Consider the following 17,733-nt stretch of genomic DNA (forward strand, 5'->3'; position numbering starts at 1 on the left):
CGTGTTACGGGCTGCACTGAGTCCCCTTCCCCAAATTCATATGTTGAAGTGACAACTCTGAGCACCTCAGGGCATATTCATATACGGAGATAAGGTCTTTAAAGAAGCGATTAAGTTAAAATGAGGCTGTTTGGGGGTGCCTAGGCCAATGGGACTGGTGCCTTCATAAGGCTCCTCCCACTGAAGACACACCAGGGATGTGCATGCAGAGTGCAAAGGCCGCGTGAGGGCCCTGAGGGGCGCATCTTCAAGCCAAGAGGGGAGGCCTCTGTGGGAACCCCACCCTGCCCCCACCTTCATCTTGGCCTTGTGGTCTTGAGAACTGTGAGAGGGTAATTTCTGATTTTAGGCCACCCCATCTGTGATACTTTGCTGTAGCAGCCACAGAACACAAAATCAGGGCCATTGAGAAATCCCCCCAGGTTTTGAGTTTTTGGATTTTAAAGCCCCTAATACACTGAAGGAAAATACCAATGGCCCCTAATTACTAATGGAAACAGCAGTATCACGGACAGCAAAGGGGAGACGAATGTGGTCAGCCAGTTTGTTTTTAAGAGCTAGTAACTGTGATGTCCTCTGTGCTTTTGCTTTTGTTCGGTCTGCCTGTGTGCTCCCAGCACCCTTTGCTGGAATCTTACAGGCAAGCTAAGTGGAAATGCGCCTGGCAATCCTGAGTACTGAGGTGTGGACCCCAGTGGGGCAGGGAGCTGGTGGGGGCAGAGGCGGGTGTGGGGCGCATGCTCTTCCCTCTGCCTGACCGGATCTGGATGGGCCATCTGCACACCCTGGTCGGGAGGTTAGTGCCGGGAAAGGATGGGGACAGGAGCAGGCAAATGTCCCACAGGATGTGCCACGTCACTATTTAGGTTGGTAGTAAAGAAAACATTTTGCCAACTTAGAGTATATCAAAAAAGAAAAATATGTAAGGGTTCGGTAATTCCACTCTCAATATGATCTGGTAAAATGTAGATTACTCATTAGCCTTCAAAGAAATTAAGTATCTTATTTTCATAGCCAAAGGGGTGTAGGCACAAAAATTGATATAATTCATCGTTTTGGGGGGGGGGAATCCCCACAAATGTATCTTCTATAGCAAATTGACTTAAAGTTGACATTTTAATTTCTGAATTTTGTTGTATTCTGTATTTTTAAGGACGTAGCAAGCCTTGTCCAGGGGAAATGAAATTATTGGCTCTACCGATTCTCTCTCCATGTCCTATGATCTGGTTTCTACTAAAAACAGCTCTAAGAGTAGTAGAGTTACCTGAAAATTTAAAATACATTTTAAATATTCATTTTGTGTGTCATTTGAAAATTGCTGATTGAAAAAGAATAGTTGTTTCCCGAAACACCACCGGCTGCTGAGTCATTTCTGATTCATCAGTTGCAGCCTTTAAATTCAGGATAGCTGAATGGGAACTGGGAGCAACAAGCAGATGTGACTCCAGCTTCTGCCGGGGAAACGGGGACACATGTTTTCAGGAAATATTCAAAGGAGGAAACCACTAGGTTTGTCAACAGCTTTAGGGACAGTATTTAGCAGCCAAAATGCTTCAGATACACACTCTGAAAACAATATATTAGTCAACATAAGACATCCAAGCAGCTCAAAGCCCTCCTCACAGCTGAAGGAGAGAAGCTCAGTCCTAAGGATGGCATGGCGCTAAGGGGCATCAACACAACCAGACGTCCTGGGATCATGGAAGGGCAGACACAACACAGTCCGCAGGTAATTCAGAACTGGCCTTCAGTCTTGAAAGCCTCCCTCCCACATCCTCCCCATGGCTGCTTTGGCAATCCCTGACAGTCTCCCTGGACTGAGGATCCACTCTGTCTTCTTTCCCCAGCACTTCCTCCCACCCCCCAAATCATCTGTTTCAGGCAAAGAAAATGACCAGCAGCCCTGCACCAGAATCCTCACCACTGGACCTTCGCTTTGAAGACCAACCCCTAAATCTTAGCCATGTATTCACCTAAATACTCGATAGAAATGCCAAATGAAACAAACTTCATTGGCAATAGTTTTAAAAGTCTTACAAATCTGCTTCTAAGGATCTTTTCAACAATTTCTTGATAGAAATATCCATCATGGTATTATTATTCAGACTAAAAAAATGAGATGTAATTGAAGTTCCTTCACTAGAGGGATGATTAAACGAACTGGTATAATCACATGATAAAACACTATGCAGACACAGAAAATCACTATATGCAAGAATTTCCCCAAATTTCTATTGTAAAATTGCAATTTGGAAAGAAAATTAAAAGGACATGCAATTTGAAAATCCCTTTTGATGAGTCAGGAAGCAGAACAAAGGTATCCCCTCCACTTCCAGGCCCACGCTAGGCTTACTGCCCAGTCAGGCCACTCTTTAGGTGTGTGTTACATTTCTTTATAGATGATATGCACTCAGAGACAGAAATTTTGATTAATTTATTTGTTCAACATTCCTTTCTGTTAAGCATAGTGTTAAAAATCTTTGCATCCCCTATGGTGTGTGCACATCACAGGGGACAACGAGGACTTAAACACCACTTAGACATATATCATTTGCTAGCAACTGTAGGAGGTGTTTTGATACATCATTCTTTTTAACCCTTTTCATGTCCTATAAAGGGTGTTTCATTACTTTATAGCTGGCGAGACTGAGGTTCAGGGAGGTTAAGCAATTGACCCAAACTAAGAAGAGAAGAATCTGGCCAGGCCAGAGTCTACCGGTCCTCGTACCCAGGACAGGCCCTCTGGTCTCTTGCTGAGAGACAGTCAGCACCCTGTGCTCCATGAAGCCACCGGCTTGACCTTTAGTAAGTCCCTGTCCTTCCTTTAAGCCACTGACCTCATGTCACTCCCTTAATGTCCCCAGGGCCTAGCAAATGTGTATGTTTGGTCCCAAAGGAAACAGTAGCATATTAAATGCAATAGTAGGTTTTTTGTTTGTTTTCCAATAAATGGACAGCTTGGGCTGTTTCCTTTTTTTCCCTTCCATGATTTATACACTGACACACGGTGACACAGCCGGCTGGAAAATGCCACAGAAAAATAAACAGGGAGAAAAGGGGTCAGGGAAACTCACTGACAGTAACTTCTACTGAAAAACGGGGAGTTTGCTGGATTGATTTTTATTCTTTTTTTCTAGGTGGAATGGTGAGCTTATGAAGTGAAAGTAGAAAAAGTCATCTTTCCCCAATACCAAACCCAGATAGGATAGTTTCCTTAGTCACAGAGGGGAAGCTTAATAAACAGTATTTTATCTCTGTATCTTTACATTTGTCTAATTTTTAAAGTTTTTATATTCCACATCTCATCTGGTCAGAATGAGGCAGAGTTGGAAGTGTGCACATTGAGGTGAAACTAAACAGCTGTCTGCTTTACATCTGCTCATCTTCTAACTTGTTTGGTACAAAATATGAAAAAACGGTGTGGAGAGACTGTAATAACACCACGTGATTAGTGGCATCATCACGCCATGTGGATAAGCTGAGACACAAACTGCAGCACTGTTTCCAGGACTCGGCAAGTGATTTGGGACCTCGGGCACCCATGCTACAGGGAGGAGCTAACTTCTACCACAGGACGATCCATCCTTATTTACCGTCAAACCTTGTGTTAACATGTTTGCATTTGTATCCATTGGCCAAGCAAACGTGAGTGTCAAGAGGAACAAGGTGGCCACCTGTGTTGAAGGTAAGGGTGACCTGTGGAAACCCCGTCCTCATTCTCCCTTAAGTTTCACAATCCACTTAAACCAGCACGGCCTACGTTGTCGTACCAGATTCCCCAATATTCTGCAGAGGTTGCGTCTACGTGCGAACTACAGCAACATTATGTATAGGTGTCGTCCAGTGATGTGAACTGCAGATTCCAGGGCCTTATGTCACAATGACTGAATCAGAATCTGGGATACAGCCTAGAAATCAGTATTTTAGCAAGCTCCCCAAATGATTCCACACCACAGTTTGTGGGACACTGTCAAGTAAATGCTTTTGTTCACAATCACCTCTGTTATTGTCTTTGGAGGCAATATTTCTGGAGACAACTGAGACGTGTCATTCTATGTCCATTGAGTGCCTCCAGTCCCACTATGTACACACTAACATTGACATTCCACACTACTCAGATTCCCCTAAGTGTCTGAATGATTCAAATTCCATAATTCCTTTCGGAAATGAAACCCTCTCCTAGGGTAGAAATGATGCCAATCGGGCAGTGTGCAGCCTCTGAGCTCCACGATGGCAAGCTCGGTTCACAGCCTCCCCCCCACCCCCCTGCCCCTGTGAACCGCAGTCCTACAGCAAATCAAACTGGATTCCAACCATTTTAATTTTCCACCATACTCTGGAGATGGCATCGCTCGCTATCCTGGTTAATGGAGATGGTGCTCTTTGATTAAAATAATTATATAGCGGCAGCTTGGCCAAATGAAAATAAAGTGTGGGGGACGGTCGTCGAGAGATTTAGAACTGTAGAAGAGATGAACACCAGGGCATTTAGGCAGGGGTTGGTTATGAGTAACAGGGAGAGATTAGACAAAGGAGCGCCTACTGCATACCACAGAAGCTTTGCCAGAGTGGCTCTATTTTACAGGGGATGATTTCCCAGGAGAGGAACATTTATCCACATGTTGCTGGAAATTGCAGAGACCAACAGCCTAATTTCACTTCCTCTCATCCTAACTAGTTACCACCCCAGAAAAATCTATCAGCTCATCAGTACCTATTTACTCTTCATCTTGTAGTTGCTTATTCTAAAAAAATGTGTATATGTTTGTATTTTCTCTTCCCCTTGGCATCCCCGAGATCTAACGTGGGTCTTTACACAGCAGGTACTCAACTGCTGTTTAAGTATGGAAGGAATAGAGCGAATATGAGTTATCACTTCTCTTAAGTGGTTTATAGTCTAATGTAATTAAGAACTAACACACATTGATAAGAAAATAGCCTAGTTTTCAGGTATTCCATAAGTAAATTTCCCAAATGATAGAGGTAGATATTTTATCATGCAATTTCAAGAAATAATCATCATAGTAATATTTTTATAGCAACTTTTAAACTGTGTGAAGCTTTCTTAAGTAGAATGTGGCCCAAAAGATTCAGGGTCATTACTATGAGCAAGAAGTGTATGTACTGGGGTTTGTTTAAATATTTAGAGCTACTTTCATTTTCCACATTATTTTGATCATTTTCCTTGTGGTGGTCATGAAAGGGGCTCAGCAGTAATGGGAAGGTGATTTAAAAATGAAGAACTGCCCATTGGGAAGAGAAAAAAGAAGAGAATAAATGGAAGAGTACAGTTTTTTTTTCCCAGCGCAATCTTTAAAAAGCTAAGAAGTCACAGGAGTTAAATCAAAGCATACCTGAGCCTGAGACTGATCACAGGACTTTTGATCTCATAGGATTGGTTTTAGATGAGTCATAAACTTGTATTCCTGATAGGTTCTTATATATTTAAATGAGAGATCACCTTTGATAGAATTAAGCTCATAAAATCTGTATTTTGAGAAGAGGACTTGGAAGTCATTTTTTGAATCTGCTTATTTATGTGCATGTCCATCTTCCCCTATCAGACAAGGTGACAGAGACTGGCTAACTGTCCCCCCATATATATTCTTCCTTTCCAATAAAAATGGCATTTTTAGGAAAGAACAGTCACCCAGATATTGTCTGTCTAATGTTTCTTTACAGCTCTACAAAGCCCTGTGACTAAGCTCTAGCTGTCAGAATGTGCGTAGAAATGGGGTGCATCCTTTAAAGGGCGGGGCCACCCCTTGCTTCCTCCACCCTGAAGCCTCTGTGCAGACTCGGTGGTGAGGGACCCAGGTTCATGCAGAGAAGTTCAGCTTCTCGGGGACGGCACAGCAATGAGAAAGGAGTCTGAACTGAAACACCCCGGGATCACTGGAGAGACATAAATGCATCTCATGCTCAAGACGTTGCTGTTTTGACTTTTTATTTCAGCAGTCAAATGTGTTTTCCAAGAAGATCTAAATATTGAGGGCCATTTCTAATGTCTCCCTCGTGTCTCTGTGGCCCAGTGCCTGAAAGCACAGCAGGTACTCAAACTGAGGCCCAGGGCTCGGAGCTCAGACAGCTCCCTCCTCTGTGAAGTGTCCAATAAGCTCAGCTGTCCTGTGTATTTGGCCAAATATGGAACCCACCATGCATTTCTGGAGCAATAAGCTGAATATTTTTGCCTCTTATTAGTTTCCTACTACCTTGTTTTATTTTGCATCTAGGAGTCTTATCTTTCTTCATCTCTGCGAAATTGTATTTTATAATTTTTCTTCAAAGTTCACAAACAGAATGAGCTGGATTATGCCTACAAGGTCAATGGAACACTTTCTACAAATCAAGAACATGCCTTTGCAAATCGTCACAAATCAGAGGTTTCTCCAGATTGTTTCTAGATTCTGGATTAATAGTTGTATTTAAAGAATTAAAAACTATCTATATATGGTTCTAGTAAAATATATCTAAATATTTAACATTTGGGTGGCCCCATATAAATATAACCATGTATTAAATTATTATACAATACATAGTATACTGCATAAATATAATGCACAAATGGCACATATTATTATATATGTGTATTTCTTAAACTCACAAGCAGTAGTGTATTCAAAATTCCCTGAATGGATAACTTCTGGGCTTACTTTGGAGAAACAGAAGCTCTTTATAAATACCCAGTAATAGTCCTGAATACCGGCTTGAAGATATTATCCTTGTCTTGGAAATAACACCATGTCTGAAACTTGGCCTCACGTAGAGCTCACAACACTCAGAGATGAAGTTCTGGCTTTCTCTCTGGCAGTTTGAGCTTTCTTTAGACTGTATTTTCCTAAAGATTGCTGTGTTCCACTTGAAACCAATCCTTGTTGCCCATGGCGGGGTTAGCCTGAAATAAAGAGTTGAAGGAGATGCCCAGTGCCAAGGACGAACATGTCACGTGGCCCTCGCCCTCTGGCCCCAGAGGGGTCAACAACAGGCCCTGCGGTCACACCTAGGAATGCCGGCCCCACCCTGTGTTAGTGGTGACCACGAATGGCTCACACCCTGCTGCCCACCTGCTTTTTTCTCTGGCCCTGAGACAGAGTGAATCGCAGGACAGTGGGCGTGATTAGTAGTTGCTTTGTTTTGTAACTCCCATGTCTCGAGTGTCTACCCATGATCTGTGCCTGATTGAGGCTCATCCAATAAAATGGTGAATGCATCTGTCCAGTTCATCCCTTCTTCCACTTCACATGGAGTCCTGATATTTTACCAACTGTGCGCCACAGCTCATCGAAGCAATGGATGTGGATTATTACAGGATAAATTAAGCGATTGTATTTCGCTGCGATGGGGTTCTGTTTTTGAACAAATGGCTTACTCTACCATTCCCCAACTATATAAATACCTAATTCAAATTTCTGCCTTGTTTTATTAATTCTGAGTTCCTAGAGGGTAGCTCTGCATGTTTATTTCGTGGAAATGCATTAGATGTTTACTCCATACCAAGATGCTCTGTGGATACGAGATGAATAAGGCAGGGTGAATACCCTTCAGGAGCTCCACTGCCCTGGGAGAGATGGACGATTCAGGACACAATTGAACTACGTCATTACACATGGGAGGCTGTGGAAGCCACAGTGGGCTTGGCAAGTTCAGGCTGGACATGATGCAAGGGAAGAAAACCTGGAGGACCTGACATATTAATCTTGGAAAAATCCAAGGACTTCCCAGCCAACAAGAGGGAGAGAAATAATATATGCCAAATCGAGGGGAGGCGAGAGATCATGGTGTGGCCTGGAAACTGCAGTTAACTCCTCAACATTTCAGCACAGACACAAGGAGGGGTGCTTTTCTGAACTAAGGCGGAGGGATGGGGAGTCAGACAGTGACTGTCCACGTGCCCTGACTTCTCCTAAGGCAATATGAGGTGTCGGAAGATCAGTTTACTGCAGAAGCAGCAGACCGGATCTGTGTTTTAGAAGGGGCCCTCTGGTAGCAGAACGGAAGCTGGTTTGAGAGGAGGCGAGACCAGGAACAAGACTGGAAACAGAGACATCATAGGATGCCCTTGAGGCTGACTGCAGAGTCCCTCCCACAGGCATTTCTCCTGTGCTCACAAAACCTGTTTCTCAGAGAATGTAAGTGGGTAAGGAGCAAGGCTCCGGATCAGGGAGCTTGGGTACAAACCCCGGTAGCTATGGAAACTTGCTCAAACCCTGCAGCTTGTTTTCACTTCTGAAGAATGATGATAACACCATCTATCAAATATGGTTGTGGTGAGGATTCAATGGGAAATAGAATCAGAAGCTCAGAACAGCCTCTGAGTGCCCCGCTTCAGCTGCCGTCATCCTTCCATGGCTGTTCTTTGGCTTGTGGACTGACCCTATGTGGCCTCAAATAAGGTGGGTCCCAGAAGGAAAGGAAATTGTAAGTGGCCTGAACTGATTAGTGCGACTCGATCTTTTTCAGTAATGGTTTGAACAGGGACATATACAATTCTGGCCACTAAGGGGCTGAAAATGATTTCTGAGGACGGTTGCCTTCTGCAAATGGAAGAGCTGTTGGGACATTTCCTGTTGAGGTGTTGGACCTTCCACACGTACCTGGGGACTGTGAGGGTGAGGCTTGTGCAAGACATCAGAAAACTGGAAGAAACTTGTCTGTGATGAGATGCTGAATTCAATCAATCCTAGAACTGCCCAAATGTAAAACTTTTTGTAAATGAGATAATACATCTCTTTATTGTATAAACCATTTTGCACTGAGTTTTCTGTTACTTGTGGCCACAGCATCTTGACTGCTACAATTAATACAAGGTAAGAAGAGCCTGAATAAAGCACATAAAATAGGAGAAAGGAGGTGGTTTTGAGAATACTATGGCTATAGACTAGAAGGGACGCCATTTGGATGTTTGGGGGCAAAGATAAAGGGAAGCAGGATCCATCGCCCCCTCGGTGATAAATCCGATGGAGAAATGGAAATTGCAATATGAAGGGATGACAAGTCCACAGGACTTGGGAAGGGACAGAAGGGTGACATCTAGGTGACAAGTGTGTGATAGCAGGAGGAAGAGAAGCAGCAGGGTGCATGCACTTTGCTGATACCAAAAGGAAGATTTTCAAGAAAATCAGAACAGGCTCTTGGCACAGAAAACTGAGGCTGGAGAAGGACTAAGGCGGGCCTGTGAGCTCACGATGCCACGGTCCCAGATCTCCCTGCACAGAAGAGTCTCAGGACAGCCATAAAGGGAGAAGCTGTTCTGCAGCGGATTGAGGAGGCAGTGGGGCTCGAAAGCTGGAGACGGGGACGTCTGTGCAGAGGTTCAAAGAGAGATGGGACCATACCATCTCCATATTCAGCAGGGCACTTGGCATTTCATCTACACACAGCAGACATCTGCTGCCGGGTGGATGGGTGGATGGGTGGATGGATGGATGGATGGATGCTGGACCTTAAATTCTCTTGTTGAATTGAGCATACTTCAGCATTCCAGGCTGAAACACCCACATTCTTGTAGGGCAAATCCACAGATTTGGTACCCTGGGTCATGTACAGGCACCTAATAAACTCAAATTCCCCCCCAGAGCTTGTTCTATTGAACATAAGGAAGAGGTTGCACCATGGAGGCTACCTCAGCAGAGGTCCTACCATTGTTGACCCACACACTGTTTACCTTTCCAAATAAATTTGCCAACATTTGTAAAGAGGAGATTTAATATAACAAGTCAGGGTTGCTGGGCCTGCCTGGACAATCAGATGCTGGCAGACCGGGCCCCATGCCCACCCACCAGGCTGTCCACTGAGGGGGGTGCTGGGCTGCTGATTCTGCTTCCACCGCCTCCGGCACATGCGTCATCTTGCACACCAAGCATCAAGCAGCACCTACCACCCATTCACTCACTGTGGATGCAAAGAAAGGACCTGCATCCACTCGTCTTTTTTTTTTTTTTGTAATTTTATAGAAGAATTCAAAGGAAAGTAACTATATATTTTACTTTAACATCTAACAAATTTCAAAACCAAAGCAAACTAGGTTGGTTGTGTGGCATAAAAGACAATATATTCTTTTGTTAAGAAAACTTACTTGAAACTTGGAAATAAGAGAAAGGATGGCTGATAACCTTTCAAGGTCCCATTGAAACACTGAGTGACAGGCCTACCCAACACTTAGTTCTCTGAATGATTACTTAATTACCTAGGGGATTATTGATTTCTTTAAGGGATTTATCTTTGTTTGCCTTTCTCTCTAGTACTGATTAGTGCCACAATACATGTTAACTTGCATATTTTTGTGCAGTAGAGATAAAAATAATTTCCTACTCCAAAGGTTTGGTTTTACTGCCCTATGAGACATTAGCCAGTTTTGTCTCTAGCAAATTTATTGTCACATATTTTCCTGACTATGTAAATTTGTGTTCCTCAAGTGGTCTTTGAATTGACTTTATCACCCCACTGGTCTCTCACATTAACAATTTATATGAATCTTCAACATGTTCCCTTTCTATAAGTGTATGCAAGTCATGTTTTTAACTTTATAGAAATTGGAATTTGAGATCTTTGAAAAAGAACTTTTCCTAAATATTTATTGCTCAAACAAAATGAGTCATGTGCAATAGACATTATATCTTGTAGAAATAATGTTTCCAAGTGTGTTAGCTGTTTGGCCTCTGTAGACACTTTTATCTGTAATCACTGTTAAAATGAACACACACACACACACACACATACACCCTTGTGGAGTTGGAAGTCTTTCCTTAAACTGTTCTCTCTGTTTACATCTCAGTGTGAATGATTAAAGTATGGATTTCCCTGGAAAACTTGCTACTCTTCCTGGGTGGAAAAATATCAAATGAAAAGGATGCTAGATGCTGCCCCCACCCCCACCCCCACAGCGCTGCCAAGAAGACACCCTTCTCCACACTCGCTGAACCGGGCATAGGACACAGTGAGCAGGTCATTGCTGCACTTCAGTGTCAGGAGGATGCCCGGAGCTGGGCTCTGCCCAGGAGGCAGAGCAGAAAGAACACATTTCCGAAGCTTCTCCGCAGTCAGGTACGACCACGTTAAAGAGATGCTGCGCAGGGGTGATTGCTGACTCACCCCGCTTGTCAACTACCGGGCAGTCCTAGTTTAGAGAATCCAGCAATTAACTCCGATTGCTAAGGACCCCTAAGCGACGGTTTGGGGACGCGCTGCCCCCGGGAACAGAACAGGCCAGGAACCAGGAAACTGGCTGCCGCATCCTCCCGCCGGGGACCCCAGGAAGCTTTCTGCAGCCGCGGTTCCAGTAAAGACACGAAGAGCCTGGCAGGTCACGCCCCTCTCCCGGGGCCTGCGTTCTCTCCTCTGCTCTTCTTGGTGCCCCCACCGGCCAGGTCCCCATGTCTCCTGGCCGGGGATGGGCAGGCAGGAAGCTGAGAGGGAGGGAGCCCGGGATGTTTCTGTCTGGCGTCCTCCCTCCCTGCTCAGAGCCGAGCCCGGCTGGGCCCGGCAGCTCTGTGTCCTCCTCAGCTGCAGGGACAGGGAGGGCGGCCTGCCTCTGCCGGTGCCTGAGCGCCTTCACTTTGTACCCTGGGATCTCTTACCAGCTGTCGCCTCCATACACAGTTCCTTTAGGGACGACTGAGTGGAAGTCTAGATTATGCAGGAATAAATGGGAAAGAAAAAGTCCGCCTGGTTTTCCAGCTCAGTAACCATGAACTAAAAAAAAAACATTATAAGCGTAGCTGTAAATACTTGGATGATTTAAAAATAATAACAACTGAAATACCGTGACCCTGGACACCAGTGCCCACCCCTCCACGGCTTCCCCATCCCTGCAGCCGCCCACAGCTCCGGGCCGCTGTCTAAGTGTGAGTATTCTGTCTGCATCACCAGTCTCTGTAAACAGCGGGAGATCACAGTGCCGGGGTACATGGAGGGAGTTAGAGACATTGTCCTCACACTGCGTTGACATTCTCTGCACCTTGGACTTATTTAGGTGAGGTGATGTGATGTGTGACGCAGCTCAACAAAGAGCCATTCGTTCTCCGGGTACTTTTATCCCCACTCGATTGAGAAAATGCCATTCGTCCATATCAAAAATAAAACTTAGTTTCAAATTTTGATGGAGATTCTTGGGTGGTTCGAAGCCCTTCCCCCAGCCTCTGCCCTCAGCCCACCACCAGGTCACCTGCGGGCCAGCCCTGGGCAGATGCTGCTGTGCTCCCTCCTCAGGGTCACTGGACAGCTGTAGGTCCCTTCTTCCCTCCAGGATACTTTAAGAGCCAGAGAAGTCATGAAAAATAAGCAGTGGACTAACAAACTATGTTTTGGGAGAAAATACTTATCATATTTACATACCGGCGTGAATTCTCCTAAAATAAAACTATCCAGAAGTTAGTCATCAGCCCTGGGCTTTAGCTGTGGCTGAGAGGAACTAAAGGGCCGAAACCACACAGTACTTTACACTCCACTTCTTCCTTCTATCTAACTAACAGGCATCTACTCAAATCACATGAAAACCCCAGTCACAAGATTTCTCTCATCTGGAAAGGGGGCAGCTCCCAGAGAAAATCTCACATGATGGGGCACAGAAGCCTAGAATCAGAGCCAGCACTTCATGATTCTCAAGTTTCCAGGCCAAACCTACAGGCTGTGTAGGGTCCCCTGGGCCCGGCACCTGTGCAGGCAGGAGAGAGCAGACCTGGGCAGGGTGAGGTCTTAGATTTTCCCCATGCCTGGGAAACCAGTGGCCTGGAGGGATGGCCATATGGAGAGTGCACAGCATTCCCAGGCTGAGAAGGATCCTGAGAGGGGACAGAGTAGCAAAGCATGTTTTACTCAGAGCTGTGTTACTAATTAGGAAGCCGAACATTGTGAAAGTTGGCCTTGATATTTACACTACCCATTTTACTACAGCCTCCAGCATTCTCCAAGAACTGTTATCCAGTTGTATTGCTCTATTCTTCTGACAAGTCACCCATAACGCCAGCACCAGGCACTCAGCAGTCCCTCACAGAAGGCCTCCCTCCCGCCTGCCCAAGGCTGCCCCAAGGGCCACACTAGATTCAAATGGAGCAAACATAACCTGCCCTAGTACGTTCCGGAAATGGGAATTGCCACACACAAATGTGCACACAACACTCTGTAGAGTACATGGTGTGTACGTGTGTGTAATGTATAACCACATGTATTACGTATTACGTATTACATAACATGACATTGTATACAATCAAGCAGGAAGCACTGAAGAAAAAGAAACAGAAGTTGAAAACACTAAATAGGACAGATTATGCAGAGAGGAAGCAGCACGTACTACTACATAGAAGGATCTCCCAGATGAAATGTGCTTCAGCCCGTGCAGGCCACCGCACGAAGCACCATGGCAGGGGGGGAGGCAGGGCTTAAACAACAAATATACCAGTCTTTCATTTGGTACCATTACTAGTCTCATAAACATCACCGCAAGTCTTCTGGAACTATTAGGCTACATTGCTTCTCCAAGTAATTCATGGTTTGGCAGAGAAAAGACTACATCCATTGGGGGGTTCATGTCACTGCAAGTAATAGAGTGTTCAGCTTAACATTGGCTTCACTGTAAAAAGTGTTCAGGACTTGGTTAGTACTTCTGCAATGTCATCAAGAGCCCAGGCACCTTCAAACACTCTCAGTATCTTTTTTATCCTGAGGCTTGTGCGCCACTCGTCCCAAGATGGCTGCAGTTCGTCAAAATATCACAGCCTTACACAGCATTTAAAAGCAGAAAGCAGCAAGGTAGGAAGTAGGCAGAAAAGGACTTTCCTTTTAACAGGAAGAGGAACATCTCCACAAAAGTACACCAGTAGTTTCATAAGCCAGGACTGAGACATGACCCCTTTTTTCCCTGGCCCCCTAAACATGAGCATTTCTTTTGATTTCTTCAGGCAAGCTTAAGAGGTCTTCTGTGCATCCACTGTGCCTCTTGCATACCTTGATTTCAGAACTTAATGCTTTCATACCTTTAAGTGCCTTTCTTCTTCAGTAAGCCCCACCTTTCATCTTTTTGCCCCCATTTATGAGTGAATGGAATGAAAGGAGGAAGGAAAACGCTCTATCCCAAGTCCTAGTCTTTCTCTTCTCATTTTCTTTTCTGCTGGCGATGTCAACTGATTCCAGAAGTTTCTGCCCGTCCTCCAGGCCAAAGCCTTGCATTTTCAGCCCCTGCTAGAACTGGGACTCTCAAATTCAACACATGTAAAAAAGAACTTATCATCTTCCATCAGAATTAAATCTTCTGAAATGGAGATCGTGTTTTTGGAAATATGCCCGTTGCTGTCTCTATTACAATCCCCTGTGTGTGGTTTCTGACCACTCATTTGCCCCTGGGAGGGTCAGGATTGCTGTAAGAGGAATGCAAAGAGGAGGAAGATAATATTCAGCTTTTGATATCCAGTGTAGGCTTTCAAAAACAATCGTGTATTATGGAAAATTCTGTACATAAGTGAAAGTAGACAGAAGAGTACGATTCTTCATGTACTCATCTCCCAGTTTCAACAGTTATCAACCTATGATCAATCGTTTTCATCTGTACCCCACCTACTACCACCCCCTAAAGTCATTAAATATCCAAACCAGTAGTCAGATTTTCCTGATTGTTTTTGACCATCTTACAGTTCTTTTGAATCATGATCCAGTTAAGAGCCATACACTGCAATTGGCTCTTAGATCTCTTTTAAAAAACCGCTGGGTTTTCGCTCATCAGCTTTATTCCCCTTGTGATTTATTTGTTTACAGAAACCTGAAGTTTCTGTTTTTGCTGATCATACCCCGAAGGGGTGATTTAACATGCTCCTCTGTTCTCTGTATTTCCTGTAAGTTGCTGGTTAAAATCTAATGCTTGTTGGACTTTTTGGCAAAGAGGCACACTTTTTTGGTGATGTTAGAAGCTGTTGGTGATCACTGCCTGGAGCCATTAATTAGGTGCTGCAAAATTATGACATCCTATCATTCTTCATTTATTAGCTCGACTACTTCTACAAAGAGAAATTTCCCCTCATTGACTATTTGCTTATGATGAGGTACAATTTGATTAGGAAAGGCCAGACAAATGAATTCTAGTTTCTTTTAGTAGGAACTGGTATTTAAATGCCACACTCTGGATGCCAGGAGTGCCCACTCTTACTGGGATGATCACTGTTGGTCTTTCCAGAGGATAAAATTGAGAAATAGATTTTAAAAAGATAAAATACATAATTCAGATGTATACATCCAAATTAAATTCAGAATGGCTAGTTTTTTACCTAGAATTGTTTTACAATCACATATCTGTATCTCCTTTTTCCCATGCTCAAGTCCAGTTTCTTAGGGACACCACTGTAATTACTGGTTTGCTTCACCTTACAATACATGCATAACTATCTCAAAATAATAATACCAACACTATCATCAACAATAGGATGACTGAAAACAGATTTTTTTTCTTCTTTTTGGAACTTCCCTTTGTCCTTAGGATCTATTACTATGGACACATGATCAAATTATTGTGAATTAAAGTCCCTTAAAGTAGCTCACTTCAGTGCATTGTACCACCAACTTAATATAAAATTAGACCCATTTGTCCATTGATTCAATTTTTACGGATTTCTTTCTTCCTTTTTAAATTTAATTTGTTTATAAGTATATAAACTATTTACCTGATTTCAAAATCAAATCTATCAAAGTAGTCAGGGAAGATTAGCTTCTATGTCTATTCTCTCAACCTCGTTCTTCTGTCCCCTATCAGTAACCTTTCCTTCCTTCCTATGGTTTGTCATTCCATTTAAAAACATATAAATTTATGTGTATTTATAGAAAAATATACATATACATAGAAAAATATATATGTATTAAAATTCAAGCTACACTAAGATTTGTACATTGTATGTCCCTCAATAAAATTATTAAAAATTAAGAGATGAAAAATGTGTGTGTATATATTCACATAAATCACCTTTATCACACAGATGGTATGTTAACATTTCTCCACTTGCATTTTCCACTTATCAGTATAATCCAGAAATAACTATGTAGTAGTAGTAGGATATAGAAATATTTCTTCTTCCTTTTAAAAAGTTGAATACCTCTCCATTTTGTAAATGTAATTAATTCAACCAGACCTATACTGATGGGCAGTTCAATCTTGTTACGCTCTTAGTGCTGCAGTAATAGCATTGTGTGTATGTGCATCTTTTCCTATTTTTGCCATGTTATCTCTGGGTAGATACCTAAAAGTGGGAAATCTGAGTCAGTGAATAAATGCATATGCAATTTGCATGTGCCAGATCACCAAACTCCCTGCCACAGGAATTCTACCATTTTGCATTCCCACCAACAATGAATTTCCCCACAGAATATGTTGTTGAACGTTTTGGCATTTGTCAATGTGCTACGAGAGAAAGGCCACCTCAGTGAGTTGTAGTTTGCACTTTTCTTGCGAAAGACAAGGTTGGGGCTCTTCAAATGTTTCAAGGACCATTTGGGTTTCATTTTCTGTGCCTTGCCTGCTCATTTCTCTAGTCCATGTTTCTGTAGATTTGTGGCTTTTTCCTTCTTTGGTTAGGAAGCTATTTATGTATAGGGAGAATAACCCTTTGTCTATAATTTTTCCCCCAGTTTGTTATACTTTGCTTATGGTGTTTTTGCCATGCACACTTTTTAATGTAATCAGGTTTATTCATCTTTCCTCTCACTACTTCTGCATTTTAAGCCTTAGGAAAATTTCCTTGTTGCATAAGTTGCAGAGGAATTCACCCCTGTTTTCTAGGAATATTCTACTAGGCTCTCCATGGAGTGTTTCTTTCACTACCCCCGCCTTTATCAAATCAACTCATAATCTGGGTCCTCGAGACCTTCACAGGGCCCTGTAAACCTCTTCTTAACAGCTGCAGACCATATTACCTTCTGAGATCTTCTGATTTCAGCCTCCACCAGATCTGAGCAGCAGGAGTGACCTCACTTACAGGTTTTCCTACCTGGAGGAGCAAGAACAGTCACTAGGGACCCAGAGAAGGATGGAGCATCTGTAGGGAGCACCAGAGCCCTCATCCCCGTGGTGAACAACTCCTCACAGGGGCCCTGTCGGTCCACATAACAGCTGACACTTTCCATGCCCAGCTCCCCAGCACCTGCTGGAGTGCTGCATGTTTTCCAACTAGCAGGGAAATACAGCAACTCACCCTGATTAGGCCAAACTGCCCTTAGGGCTGCAGTCAGGCAATTCAAAAGTACATCATTCCCTGGTGCTCACGGGCATTTTATATCCTCTGCCAGAGAGATGGGTGAGTCGTCAGGGAAGCCACTTTACTCATTTCTGACCCAGACGGAACAATGCCCTCTACTCCTAAACCCCAAAGATGGAAAGGCCATGTACACAGAGGCTCCAGCTCGGCCTGGGTATAGGTGCGGAGCGTGGAGTGCTCGACAGTGGGGTGGGGTCTGCTCCACTCAGTGAGGAACCCCGGTTGTTGCATCTTTATTTGCCTAACAAAGTGGGCAGGCCTTCAATATGGGAGGGTTGGAGCCTCAGGCGGCAGCCTCAGCAACAACCCTGTCCTTGGTCCCACCCCGTCATTGTCCCCGGCTCCTCCTACCCTGCTGTCTCCTCTGCTGTCTCCAGGGCTGAAGGCACCACCCCTTCCTTCACCACCCCACGGGCTCTCTATCTCCTGTTTCTGTGCTGTCCCCTCCTGTGCCACCACTGTGTCTCTCAGCAGTGTGACCTGTTTTCTTTCCCTTCTCACACCA

The 17,733-nt window shown here is 44.0% G+C and overlaps 1 protein-coding gene across 4 annotated transcripts in view; it reads right to left on the reverse strand.

The window, feature by feature from the left end:
* The window catches only part of LOC140845146 (uncharacterized), a 66,385-nt gene that overhangs the window by 22,627 nt on the left and 26,025 nt on the right, over positions 1–17,733 (reverse strand). The gene's annotated exons all lie outside the window — the stretch shown is intronic.

Source organism: Manis javanica, chromosome 12 (genome assembly GCF_040802235.1).
Source record: "Manis javanica isolate MJ-LG chromosome 12, MJ_LKY, whole genome shotgun sequence".
Lineage (NCBI taxonomy): Eukaryota > Metazoa > Chordata > Mammalia > Pholidota > Manidae > Manis > Manis javanica.